At 46.9% G+C, this 14,196-nt stretch overlaps 1 pseudogene; it reads left to right on the top strand.

Moving 5' to 3' along the window:
* Positions 1 to 13,001: 13,001 nt before the first annotated feature.
* Positions 13,002 to 13,184, top strand: LOC115867887 (annotated as a pseudogene).
* Positions 13,185 to 14,196: the final 1,012 nt, after the last annotated feature.

The raw sequence follows: 14,196 nt of genomic DNA, 5'->3' as shown, positions 1-14,196 counted from the left end.
CAGGCTGACAAAGAAGAATGCTTTTCAAATCCCCAGATGGTGGGGAAGAGGACAGAGATGTCACCTGGAGACCAGACCACCCTCCTCCGTGGTGAAAAGCACTCAGAGCCATGAGCACAATGGAGAACCTCTGCGGCTGGTCACAAGAGAAAAGCCAAGCTCCTCTCTGCCCACAGGGGAGAAGTCCTATCAGAGTGGAGTCAGCACTGGCCTTGCCAGCCCTGGGGAGAGTTTCCCTGGCCCTGGCCTGGCCTGACCCTGGCCCGCTCCCTCCCTGCCAGGAGGGTTGAGGGTTTGCATGAGGATTGCTGGGGCAAGGCTGTCAGCCTCCTGCTCAGCATCCTCTGTGTGGCCAGTGACCTAGGCCACCTGCAGATGTCACCGAACCAGAGGACAGCCCAAGAGTAGCTGTGGGCCCTGGCACCTTCTGGATAGGAGCAGGGCCGGGGTTTCCCCCTGAGACCTGGGCAGAGCTCCATTCTGAGTCTTAGAAGCCCACCTATCAGAGAGGGGAGATGCTGGAGAGCCGCTCCTCTGACAGATAAGGAAGTTACCCTGCAGAGGTGTGACCTTACCTCCCTGGCTGGCTCCCCACTGTCTCCTTCGCTGCTTCCTTCTCATCTCTGACCTCTGAATGTTGGCATGGCCCAGAGTTCAGCTCATGGACCCCACACACCATCTCAGGGAGCTCATCCAGGCCTGTGGCTTTAGGACCCACGTGTATGTAAGTGTGTGGATAGTCAGATGATCGCTAGATATCTCCAGTCCAGAGTCTTTCCTGAGTGAGTCTCAAACACCCAACTGCCCACTCAGGTCCTCTGCTGGGATGGTTAACAGGCGTCTCATCTACTGGTGTCCAAACACCATTCCCTCTTACCGTCCTCCTCATCTGAGCTCATGGTGGCTCCATCAGGCCTCGGATAAAGACGTTGGCGTCATTCTGGGCTTCTGTTTCTCTCATTCCCACACCCCATCCTTCAGAGTATATATGGATTCTGACCACATCTCCCCAACTCCCCCTTCACTTTGCTCTGAGCCAACATTACCCCGCTGGCTGGTTTTCAGTAGTCTTCTAAATGGTTTCCCTCCCCTGGTGCCTCAGAAGCGTGTTATGAGATCACTCAGCGGCCTGCCTGTCCTGTGAAAGTCTGACCAAAGTCAGCCGAGGCCCCACCTCTGCTCAAAGTTCTCGAATGGTGCCCATCTCATTCAATGCAGCAAAAAAGCAAAGTTTTCCCAGAGGCCCGCTCATACCTTCAAGCTCATGTTTCCTCTCAACCTCGACTCCCCCAGCTCTTTTCCTGCCTGCTCTACTCCAGCCGCAATGGCTGCAAACAGGCCAGGCCTCTGAGACGCAGGGCCCCTCCCTCCTTGAGGTCTTAGCATCTCCTGGGAAGACACTTCTGCCAGGTGTCCACGTGGCTTCCCCTTACTGGGCCCTGCTTCACCCCAAGTCTTTATTCAGATACCACTTTGCAAGGATTGATTCCCTAACCTCCTTAATTAAAATAATTCTTCCCCTATGCCCCACTTTTTAATTTTTCTCACATTTTACTCATTTCCATCAGAATGGGTTTTTTTTGTTGTTGTTGCTGTTTTATTTTGTTTATTACTTGTCTCCCCTGCCCAGCATGTTAGTTCCCTAAGGCCAAAGGTTTTTCTCTGAAGCACAGTAGGTACTCAATAAATACTTAAAAATGAATGAATGGACAAGACTCAAGGGTTCTGGTGTCCGAGCTAACTTTTCCCACAAGCACCTTGGTACGTGGTGCATGAAACCAGGAGCCAAGGAATGGGCAGGCAAGAGAATACTGTAGATCATGAAGCTCAGTCCTTTCTGTGGAGGGAAACTGAGGCTCACTGAGATCTCAAAGTATCACAGCAAGCCAACTTTTGAGCTGGGGTTCAGATGGCCCCGTCCCCTGGTCCCTCTACCACCCACAACCAGCTGTTACCCCACTGTGACAGTGATTCCCAGTGACCTGACCTATAAATTTGGTACAAGGAACCTCCAGAGAACAGAGAAATGAGGCAGAAGTATTTTTAGCCTTGGTGGTTTCTAAATGCATACATATAGAGACATATCTATATGTACAGCTAAATATAGCCATTAAATCAGGAAGCAAGTTAAGTGGTGGGTCGTTATTCTGGGGGTGGCTGACTGGACCTGTTACAACATGAATGGTTGTCAGTCAGCGCGGCTGATTCCAAGGAAACTGTGGCCCTATTGTGTAATCTGGAAGCCGCACACCTCGCATTGAGGTTCAGAAAAATTCTGAAAAGTTAGATCCTCTTTTTTCCTTCTCCTCAATTAGCCAGAAACACCAAGGAAAAGTCCCAGGCCCACACCAGGCCGGTAACCAACTAAGGCTTTTTATGGTCAAAATCTCCCGATGGCCAAGAGGCCCCAAATCGCTAAGGCAATTTTGAAGAACAAAGTAGGACTCACACTTCCTGATTTTGAAACCTACTGTACAGTGACCATATCTAAAATAGCCTGGTACTGTCATATTAATAGAAGCACAGACTGATGGGATAGAGTTGAGGGTACAGTAATAAACCCATGCATCTATGGTCAACTGATTATTGACAGGGTGATAAGTCTCCTCAATAAACAGTTCTGGGGAAATTGGATTTCCACATGCAGGAGAATGAGCCAGAATCCATGCCTCATGCTAGCCACCAAAACCAATTGAAAATTAAAAATGAAAACTATAAAATTTATCAAACATCCAGATGGAGGGTCAGATATGATCGTAAAAGCAGGAGCACTAAAGAAAACAGATAACGGGACCTCTGAAAAACGAAGGACTTCTGCTCATCAAAGGCCGAAGTGAAGAAAAGGAAAAGACAACCCACAGGCTGGGGGCATTTTGGGGAATTTATATCCAGTAAGGGTCACAACTTAACAACAAAAAGACAAGTAATCTAATAAAAAATTAGCAAAGGACTTGAAAAGACATTTTGCCCCAGAGGATAGTCAAATGCAAATCAAAACCACAATGAGATGCCACCTCACGTGCACTAAAATGGCTAATTTAAACAAATAGAATAAAAAGAGAGAATAACAAATGTTGGTATGGACGCGGAGAAATCAGGACAATTCTACCCTGACCTTCAGAGTCACTATGAACAGGGAACCCACTTGTTGGCAGTGAGTTTGGTTTGGATCCATACTGGTCAGAATGTAAAATAGTGCAGCCATGATGGAGAACAATTGGACAGCTCCTTAATGAAAAAGTTTAAAAATTAGAACTACCATAAGACCCAGCAATCCCCCTGCCCAAAGAGTGGAGGCCCATAACTACCATATACCTACTGCTTTAATGCCCTCTTGGCTTCATTATGACATGCATTCATCTGGTAGGTGTGGCTCTGCTGCTGTGAGTGAATATTGTGGAAAGCTTTGCCCTGTCACCACCCCTGTAGTTTGTGTAAACAGTTCCCAGTCACTTGAGAATTTTATCTGTACAAGTCAACAATTTATGGAATGCAGTTGCAGTTCATAGCTGGCCTATACTCCTGTAATTTCCTTTTCTCAATAGGGTTTTAAATTCTATACTATCAGCTAAAGTAATGACACTGTCAATGTGTACTGGCTACACATTGGGCCAGGTCAGCAGTTCAAAACCACCAGCCAGCTCCACAGGGGAGGGATGAGGCCCTCTATTCCTGTGAAGATTTGCAGGCTCCAAGACTCACAGGGGCAGTTCTACCCTGTCCTATTGGGTCAAATAAGTCAGCACTCATTTGATGGGAGTGGCAATGGTGGCCCAGGGGCATGATTGATAATGTTCTCTGATATAAAATGACAATGATGTCTCTAAGGTGAACTAAAGATATGGATACTATAGCAAAGTTTAGTGAAGAAACTAGATAGTGCCCAGATATCAGAAAGAAGAATGTCTGAGAGGGTGTGATGTAGCAACAATGAAAAATACAACTTTCCTCTAGGTCCTAAATGTTTCCTCCCCGCTCCCACTATCATGACACGAATTCTACCTTGCAAGTCTGGCTAGACCAGAGGATGTACACTGGTACGATAGGGACTGGAAATCCAGGGAATCCAGGGTGGATGATCCCTTCAGGACCAGTGGTGTGAGTGGCGATACTGGGAGGGTAGAGGGAGAGTGGGTTGGAAAGAGGGAACCAATTACAAGGAACTATATGTGACCTCCTCCCTGGGGGACAGACAACTGAAAAATGGGTGAAGGGAGACATCAGACAGGGCAAGATATGAAAAAATAACAATTTATAAACTATCAAGGGCTCATGAGGGAGGGGGGAGCGGGGAGGGAAGGGAAAAATGAGGACCTAACGCCCGGGGCTTAAGTGGAGAGGAAATGTTTTGAGAATGATGAGGGCAATGAAGTACAAATGCACTTTACACAATTGATGTGTGTATGGATTGTGATAAGAGTTGTATGAGCCCCTAAAAAAATGATTTTTAAAAGTGGAGGGAAAAAAAAAGAATAATGTCTGAGGTCTTGAAGGCTTGCTTTCAAACAAGCAGCCATCTAAGTGAGGTGTCAACCAAATCCACATTGAAGAAACAATACCAGCCTATGTGATCCAAGGATTGTAAATAATACAATCTAATTCTAAAGAAGGGAACCACATCAGAGCTTAAATTGTGAACACCCGGATTGCAGAGTGGAAGCCCAAAATCCGTTTGCACTTTCCACAATTTGGCCTCCAGTGAATCCCTTCTGATTATAGTTGAGAGATGTGAATGGCCCTGTTATCAGACAGAGAGCATTGTAAACTCAATTATGAGAGATGTAGTTAGGTCAAAATGTAATACCTTATCATTTGATCTCCCTTTAGACCCATTTTAAAGCTGTTTCCATTTTATTTTTTAAAAATGAAAAGGAAAGACATGTGGAGTAAGTGCCTGGGGAATCCCCTCTGACCATGGACCAGGAATGTGAACAGCCTGGCTAACATGCAGGGTGCATTGGACAGTGGATTGTTGCAGATGCAGTTAAGTTAAAATTTATCACCCTATCATTTGATCTTTGTTATTATCTTTTAAATTTGTTCTAGTTTTTATAACATTTTCTGCTTCTTTTCCTTTTTAAAAATAAATCACTTTATTGGGGGCTGAGTTAGTTAAAGTTCATTGTGCCAACCTGGCTGATGAACACATGTTGGGTTAATTGAAGGGCAGAGAGATAAATAGCTCGGTGAGCCTCGCCTTTCGAGTTCTCAGGTCTCTTGCTTTGTGATGGTTGGACCAGGGTGCAGCTGCCTTAGCCAGTTCCCTGCTTCAGCTGGCAAGGATCACTTCCTGAAAGACATCCCCAAGGAGAAGCCACTTGGACCTACCCTGATGTAGCCCTGGGTGCTGGAGCAGCCGTGTGGAGACCCCTGCCAGCGCTGAGATGCTTACACGTTCACTGATTCGGCTTTCCTCCTGCAGTCGGCATCATAGTGTGTGTTTTGTGAGATGGAGGAGGACTTTGTAGATTGGTGTTGCACATATGGGTTAATGTTGGACTTGTGGGCTTAGGCAGCAATGGGTTGGGATATTTTCTTGATATGCACTTACCCTGTATATAAAATTCTCTCGTATACATATGAGTTTCTGTGGATTTGTTTCTCTAAAGTACCCAGACTAACACAGGGACTCATGCAGATATTATAACAAACCATACATCCATTATCTCATCTGCTTTCTTTTTGATGAAGACTTTTATCATTTTCAAAACATTTTCTTTCTACTTCAGCCCTTGGTATCAGCTCATTTTGTAAACTCTTCTTGATGTGATTAAACTATGGAATTGTATGATATGTGAATCATATGCCAATAAACTTGGGGAGAAAAGACCAATCAATCTCAATCTTAGGTTTATACCCAAGAGAACGGTCAGCAGCAACAGAAAACCACACACGTACACCAATGTCTATTGCAGCACTATGAACAATATCCCAAAGGTGGCAACAACCGAAATGCCCATCAACAGAGAGGAACAAACTGTGGTCTGTGCCCGAATAGCCAAGAGAACTGGAGTCCTGATACATGCTACACCATGGATGGACCTTGAAACATTGAGCTGAGTGAAAAAAAGGCCATCACAGAAGGGAAACTATGATATAATCTCCTTCATCTAAATAATGTAGAGCAGGCAGATGTACAGAGAATGAAGCTTATCCGTGGCAGGAAGGAAGAGGTAAAGGAGAACATTTCTTTGGGAAGCTGCGGGCATCTGTCTGTAGACAGTGATGGGGAAGTTAGCAGTGATTATGGGAGGTGGTTCCACAACGTGGCAAAGGTAATTGATATCACTGAATTGTACATCTGAAAAATGTTATATTGGCAAATGCTGTCTTATAAATATAGATGTAACAATAAACAAATTTTTTCACTTGATGCCAATTGTTCTCTCCTTGGGGACAAATTGAGATTCTAAAGGAGGAATCTGAGCAAAAACCTGGAGCCTCTGTTCCCCATTCCCCCCTCTCCCCGCTGTCATTTGCCTGGACATGCACCTCTGGGAACCAGAAACTTTCCTGAACCTCCAACCAGGAAATAAAGCTGGATTCAGCATGGAGCCCCTCTTCCATGTCAGGTAGGCAGGTAGATAATAAATAGAGAGCTGGATGGATACGCTAGGATACGGTAGGCTAGAATAGGGTAGGTGGGTATTGTACAGTGGAATGAAGTGGGTTGGGCTGGGATAGGAGAGGAGCCATCTAGTCAGTCTGACTCAACACAACCATACATGCAACACATTGCCTAGTCCTCCAGGACCTTCGTAATCTCTGGTATGTTCACGTGCCTCCTTGCAGCTACTGTGCCAATCCATCTCACAGAAGAGTCTCCTTTTCCTCATTAGCCCTTCGATTCACCAAGCTTGGTGTCCTCCCCCAGTGACCGATCCTTCCTGATACGTCCAAAGCAAGCAAGTCAGACAGTGTTCTGTTTTGACTGTAAGGTTTTCGTGGGCTGATTTTTGGAAGTAGATGTCCGGGCTTTTCTTCCTAGCCTCTCTTAGTCTGGCTTGGCTGAATCCTGTCCACCCTGGGTGAGCCTGATGGTATTTGAAACACTGGTGGCCTAGCTTCCAGCATCATAGCAACATGCAAGTCACCACAGTACAACGACCTGACAGACAGGTTGTTGTCTGTCTTATTGGTGTCCATTCCAGCTCCTGAGGACCCTAGAGGACAACAAAAAACTTCCCCCCAGAGTTTCCAATCTCAACAAATGCCGACACAGCTACAGAACCTGCCACACAAATTGCCACATCTGTCTGCAGAGCAGCTGGTGGGCTTGAACCCCCCACCTTTCAGTTTGCAGCCAAGTGTTTAACCGCTGCACCATCAGGGATCCTTAGGACCCTATTCGGGAGGTTCTATTATTACCACCCCCAATTTGTAGTTGAGGAAAATTAGCAATTTTCCCACTTCTGGCCAGTTAAGCCAATGGTCTACCTGCACAGCTTTTGCCCTTAACCATTAGGGTATGGTGTCTTTGGCTGGAAGGCAGGCATTCTGGGTCCTAGTCCAAACTATGTATGACCTTCATCCATTCTACCAAGCATCTCCCTATGTCACTGGCAGATAAGTCCTATGGTCTAGTGGGGGAAGAGACAGACAGTAGTTCGACCAATAAATTGTTTCAATCTAGATAGTCATAAAGGCTCTAGTGAACTCAGTTGCTGACCCAAAGGTTGGACATTTGAGTCCACTCAGGGACGCGTGGAAGAAAAGCCAGGTGAAATCCATCACTGAAAACACTGTGGACCCTAGTGCTGCTCTGACATATGTGCAGATGCCGTGAGTAGAAATCGCCTCTGTGAGGACTGGTTCGGGGTTTATAAAGGCTCTAAATAAAACAGGCTATGAAAACCAAGGAGAAGAGCGGGAATACTCTAACTCAAGCCTCAGAAAGGTCTATCTGACGAGGTAGGCTCTGGGCTGGGAACTGAAGGTTGAGTAGAGGGCTGTATGAACGGCGTGGAACACTGGCCCGGAGCCCAGGAAAGGAGAAGTAGAAGGGCAGTGTGGCTGGAGAGTGAGGGCAGAGGTTCAAGATGAGGTCAGACAGAGTCCAGATCTGGTAGGGCCTTATGGGACCTGCCAGGAGTCCAGATTTTCCACAAACTTCTATGGAAGTTTTTAGGCAAAGAAAATGATGTTGTCTTCTAAAGATTCCCCCCTGACCTTGGCCTCTTTGTGCAGAATGGACTTAGTGATCAGTAGGGGGATCCAGGTAGAAATGGGAGGCTTGTGAGCAACTGAGAGGTGGCAGAGGTGGATGAGGGTGGTGGATAAAAGTGCTCTGGTTGGTGATAAACTCCGGAAATAGAACCCAATAGGACTTGTTAGTAGACAGGCCACCGGATGGGAGGAAAACACAATGTCAAAGATGACCCCTAGGATTTGGGCCTGAGCAACCGAATATGCAGTGGCATTTTTACAGGGGGGTCATTATAAGACGAAGATCCCAGGGTGGTGTAAATGGTTAACACGCTCCATTATTTAACTGGAAGGTTGAGTCCACCCACAGGCATCTTAGAAGAAAAGTCTGGTAATCTACTTCCCCCAAATCCACCACCCAAACCCTGATGGGAAAGAGTTCTCCTGCGATAGGGGGTGGGGGGAGGGTGTCACTAGGAGCAGGGTGAACTTCATGGTAACTGCTCAATTAAGCAGGTAAAAAAAAATCAAAAACCCACTGCCGCTGATTTCATTCTGCCTCAAAGTGACCCTACATTGGGTTCCCAGCAGTGTAAATCTTTATGAGAAGAAACAGCCTCTTCTTTCCCCATAGGAGCAACTGGTGGGTTTGAACATCCAACCTGAAGTTAGCAGCCCAATGATGACCCTATCGCACCACCAGAGCTCCTTTGAAAAGAGTAGAGTAGAAATGTTCTTGAAAGAGGAAGAAAGAGAGAGGAGCAGATTCCATCCAAATAAAACTCAAAAGATGGAGACAAAAGAAAAATTAAAGAGAACTAGTTCCTGTCCTAAAATTCACAGCCGTGGGGAGACGGGCTGATGTATAATGTGTGAAGTTGCTGCCTATACACAGAGCTGGATTTGGGAAAGTTAGGTAACAGAGGAATGAGTTTTGTTTTTATTTTCAAAATCTTTTTGGACTTGTACAAAATTCAAAGTAACACAAAGAATTACCAAATATCCTTCCCCCAGTTTCCCCAAAGGTTAACATCCTTTAAATTTACAGGACAGTCATCCAAACCAGGAAATTAGCATTAGCTACACTTTCAACCTGATTCAACTTTCATCAATTGCCTCACAAATGAGCGTTATCTGGTCCAACATTGCATGTAGCATTTAGTTGTCATGTTTTTCTCATTGTTGGATGCTGTGGAGTTTATTAGAACTGCCCAGGTTGGGGTGGGGGCTGGTTCCTAACTGTAAACTTGACAGGATCAGGTACATCTCCAGGTCTTCCTCCATCAGGGACCCAGGATGGGTTTGAACCACCAACCTATCAGCAGCTGACCTCTTCACCATTGTGCCACCAGCATCTCCTTCCACCTGGGATAGTGCCCCAAACTCACCCTAATGACCCACCCTCTTGTGAGAGGACCTGGTAGTCACTTTGTGGATTGTCCCTTGACTGGTGTTCCTCTTAATGAACTCCAAAACCTCAAACCAAACTCATGCCATCAAGTGGATTCCAACTCAAAGTGACCCTACAAGACAGGTTAGAACTTGAGTTTCCAAGGTGGTAAATCTTTATGGGAACAAAACGTCTTAACGCTGTCCATGGGAGTGGCTGCTGGGTTCGAACTACTGACTTTGCCACTAGCATCCCAACTACATCACATGAGCTCTAGGTTGTACCTATTTAACAAGAACACCACTGACGTGATGTGTGCCCTTCTCTGTGCATCATACCAGGGGGCACCGGGGTCCCCGATGGCAGATTAGTTGTGACTAACTCTGGTCACGGGGTTAAAGTGGGTCTGTTCGAGTTTTCCTCTGTGAAGTTCCCATTTTCCCCTTGGTCATTAAGACGCATCTACGGGGAGATACTCTGAGACTTTGTTTGCCACTGTCACCTGTGCATGTCTGCTTCCATTGGTGAGTCCTGCCTGAGGAGCGGTTTCTGGGGTGTCTGTCCAATGGGGCTTTCTGTTTCCACCATATTCCTCTAAGTCAAAGACCCCCCACTGCCACGGAGTCGACTCTGACGCGTGATCTCCCTCTATGGGGTTCCCAGGCTGATGATCTTTGCAGGAGCCGAGTCTCCCCTGGCTCCTTGCGGGCGAAGCGTGGGTTGGACCCGCCGGCCTTGTCATTGGCCGTCTAGGGTATAGTCGTTGGAATTTTATGGTCAGGAAGGGCTCTCTCTTCTCCTCTGTTTATTTCGTCTCAAAAACCCCAACCAAACTCACTGCCACGAAATCCATTCGAACTCATAGCAACCGTCTCAGGCAGAGTAGAACTGCCCTGTGGGTTTCTGAAACTACAGCTTATGGGAGCGCAAAGCCTCATCTTCTTCCTGTGGAAAGACAGGCGGATTCCAATCACTGGCCTGTGATCAGCTCATCGGGGTGTCTTGTATTTCTTCTGCTATTTTTTTATGTGACCGTGGACTCATTTCTTGTTTTATTCTTATTCCGTGTGATTATCTCTCATCGTCATTATTTTGCTGCCTAACTCATCACAGGTTTGCCCAGTGGGCGTCCTTTCAAGTTGGCTCACATGGTCAAGAGAAGAGTTTCGAGCTGAATCATAAACTAGGCATGTGGACTCATCAGGGAGGGAGGTCAAAGGCCCGCAGGCCTGCGGGAGCCCTGAGGGCAGACCATGAGCACACGGAGTGCTTCCTGAGGATGTGGCTGGGCCCTGGGCTGGCCGTTCCTGATTGTGGGTTCCCACGAGGCCAGAAAGCCTTGTTCAGGTGGAGAGCCCTTCCCTGAGGACCATGCTGTGTGTGCCCCACACCAACAGGGCTTCCTCGGGGATAGGCTTCCATCAGACTCTAGCTGCTACAGCTATTTCCAACACTGGTCCGCTAATGCATCTACCTAGAGATGCTCCAAGGGGTCCTTCCCCATCCCCCCTGCCCCCTGCCAACCACTCCCTGCTTGCTGCCTGCTACATTGGCTGAGTGTGTCAGGGGGGAGGCTCTCTGAGAGGCAGGACCACAGGCCCAACAGACCATCAAGACAAGGTGGTCATTTTGTCCTTCTAGGACCTTCAAGAAGTCTTTAGTGGCTGGCTGTCCAATGAATGAAACAGGTAGAAGTGGGGGAAGGGGGCAGCTAGAGGACCATCACCCTATTGACAGGGTGGGGTTGAGACCTCAGAGGAAAAGGGGCTTATCTAATGTCACAGAGACCACTGGGGGCTAGGCAGGACTACACTTTGTGCCCCGATTGATTCTCCTTGTTCTCTTTACCCTTCAGCTTTCCCAGTCTTCTCGGCTGCCTTCCCTGGTCTGATCTACTCAGAAGGGAGGAGCCTCCCAATGAAGCCACACTGAGGTTAACTTGTTCCAAGAGACGGAGTCCTCTTCCAGGGCAAAAGGAATCCTGGTGGCATAGTGGGTTATGCTGCTAACTGCAAGGTCAGCCGTTCGAAACCCCCTAATGCTCTGCTAGAAAAAAAAGAGGATTTCTAGTCCCATAAAGGTTCGCAGCGTCAGAAACCCACAGTGGCAGTTCTGCTCTGTCGAGAGGGTCGCTTTGAGTCAGAATTGACTCAATGGCAGTGAGTTCGTTTTTGGGGTTCCTCCTGGGCAGGGCCTGGTAGGCAAATGGGCAGCACTGGCCCTCACCCACAGCCACATTAGGTGCCCAGGGTCCTGTAGCAAGTCCAAAGCTGAGGTCAAACCTCTGAGTTCTTTTATCACTTACCTCCGAGACTGCCAGGTGGGTGGTACACCGCTGGTTGCAGATGCAGAAAGTGGACACGTTGGATGGGTGGGTAGGGGAACAAAATTAGTATTTCTTCCAGGCCTGGAACCCAGATCCCTATAAACATAATGGATGGAGTGGTTTTTCTACAGGTCGCAGAGCTAGGTTGAACTGCTGATCTCTAAAGAATGATCACTCATTCTTCCCCACACTGTCTTTGCGTTGACAAATCCCTTCCGTCGACCCTTCAGTCAGCACTATCGGCCTTGCACTTCCTCCATGAGGGAAGCACCTGGATGGGAGTAACCGGAGTGCAGACTTCATTAACTAGGGTGCCAACTCCCTGTGCGATTCCCAAAACCTTCTGCTCTTCACACCCGGGGTTCCCAGGGTCAAGGTATTGAGTTACTTTTCTATGACCAATTTCTTACGAAAACCCTACGAATCAGAGGTCTACTCTGAGACACCCAGGTTCCCCATGACTCCGCATCAACTTGATGGCAGTGGGTTGGGTTGAGCTTTTACCGCTATTAGGATTCATATGGGCAAGGGAAAGCGTCTCCCGTTTTCCTTACACGTGAGGGGGCATTTCCAGTTCCCGTTTTAGAGGTAAGCGAAATGAAACCCAAAGCCATCCAGGAACTCACTGAGGGTCAGATGGCCAATAAAGGTCAGAGTCTAGCTTCAAATTCCAAAGACACCAGGCCTGCTTCTTCCCCCCAGGGCCCCTTCTCCCCACTAAGCCACCTTCCTGTCGCAGTGTGACGGTAAAGAGACGGCAAAGGGAAAGGGGCTCACACATGCTCTTGTGTCTCCAGGCCTCGAAAGGAAAGCAGGACAGCAGCGCCCAGATTGCTTACGGTGGGAGCTTTTTACTCTCCGGATAGCTCACTTGTCAGACAGGAAAGAAGGGACGGAGAAAAATGGACATGTGCGTGGGGAGGGGGACAAAATTAGGTAGGGAAAGGAGAAAGACCAGCCAGAGCATGCACATGAAAGGAAAAAATAAAAAATGAAATGGAGTCACCATCAAGAAATCAACCAGTGTAACACATCACATTAATGTAACTTGATATAATTCAATGTCAAGAAAAAGGGGCACGCGGCAGCGACCGGAGAAGCACCTCGATCCCAGCTGGGAGTCGCTGAAGTTGAGCCACTATGTTTCTGAGCGAGGGCCTCTCGCCCCACCCTGTGGAAGTGAACCGGAAGATATGGGAGGACGTGATCTCCTCCATGCGGAATTCTCTGATCTACGTGGCCCTGCTGTGAGTCACTCCACGTATCTGGAAGAAATTGCATAGCATCGGAAGATGTGGCATGCCGTGGGAATGTATGATATGAAGACCCGGGTCCCAGTGTCTCCTCCATCTGCAAAGGAATAGAGCCAGAAGGATTTATCAGACTCTGATGGAATGGACCTCAAAAGTCGGCTTGTTAAGAACAAGTTCTTCTCTGGTGACTGACTGACTGCATGAAATTAACTGGGAAATGTGAAAAGATTTCTTGTGGTGGCATTGCATCCATTTGCCCCTGATCCTGGGCCGCTGTCATTATGAAGACGGTGAGACTTCCTGGTCGTCACGTGTGCCTAAGATGGTTCTGGCTTGGCAGCAGTCACCTCTGTGTGCCTTTTTTATTTCTGTCCCGAATGTGGTTGTGAAGAGTCTGTGACAATTACTTAAATTCTGTGGAACTCAGCACAGAACCACAATGATATTTGAGCATAGAGCCATTAGGCTATATTTTCAATAAATGTATCAGTTTGAAAGAAAGAAAGAAAGAAAAAAGAATCACATGATTATCTCTATGGTTGCATTAAAAATACTTGATAAAAATCCAGCACCCTTTCTTCTTTTTCCCCCAGTTTGAAAGTAGAGGACCTTCTGACATTTCACCCTTTTAAATTCCTTAGCAGACATTCTTAAGAATAGGAATGCTCACCTCTATAGCCATGATACCAATGTCATGCTTGAGAAATTTAATAAGAATTTAAAATTTTCACAGTTCAAATATCCACATTCAAATTTTCTTCATTATTCTTCAAATCAGTTCAGTTTTGTTAAATTTTTTTTACTGTGAATTAGGTGAAGGTTTACCGAGTAGATCCATTTTCCACTGAACAATTCACACACATTTTATTTCATGTCATCATCAGCTCCACAATGGACTATCACGTATCCTAACTGCTCCCTGTGTTTCCTGTTGCCATTTCTTCTTTCCTAGCCCTTCTGAGCTTTGTCCTTCGGTAAACACTTGGATTCTTTTGCAGTCTGTGTACCTCCCTAGCATTGTTGTTCCTGCTGCAGCCCTGCTCTTTGGCTGAAAATTGAGCCGAGTGAGCTAACAGCCTTTC

The sequence above is a fragment of the Echinops telfairi genome, unplaced genomic scaffold (assembly GCF_000313985.2).
Source record: "Echinops telfairi isolate 266 unplaced genomic scaffold, ASM31398v2 ScPeMD7_7424;HRSCAF=8462, whole genome shotgun sequence".
NCBI lineage: Eukaryota > Metazoa > Chordata > Mammalia > Afrosoricida > Tenrecidae > Echinops > Echinops telfairi.
The sequence above is the reverse complement of the archived record's forward strand: the minus strand, read 5'-3'. Positions and strand labels throughout refer to the sequence as shown.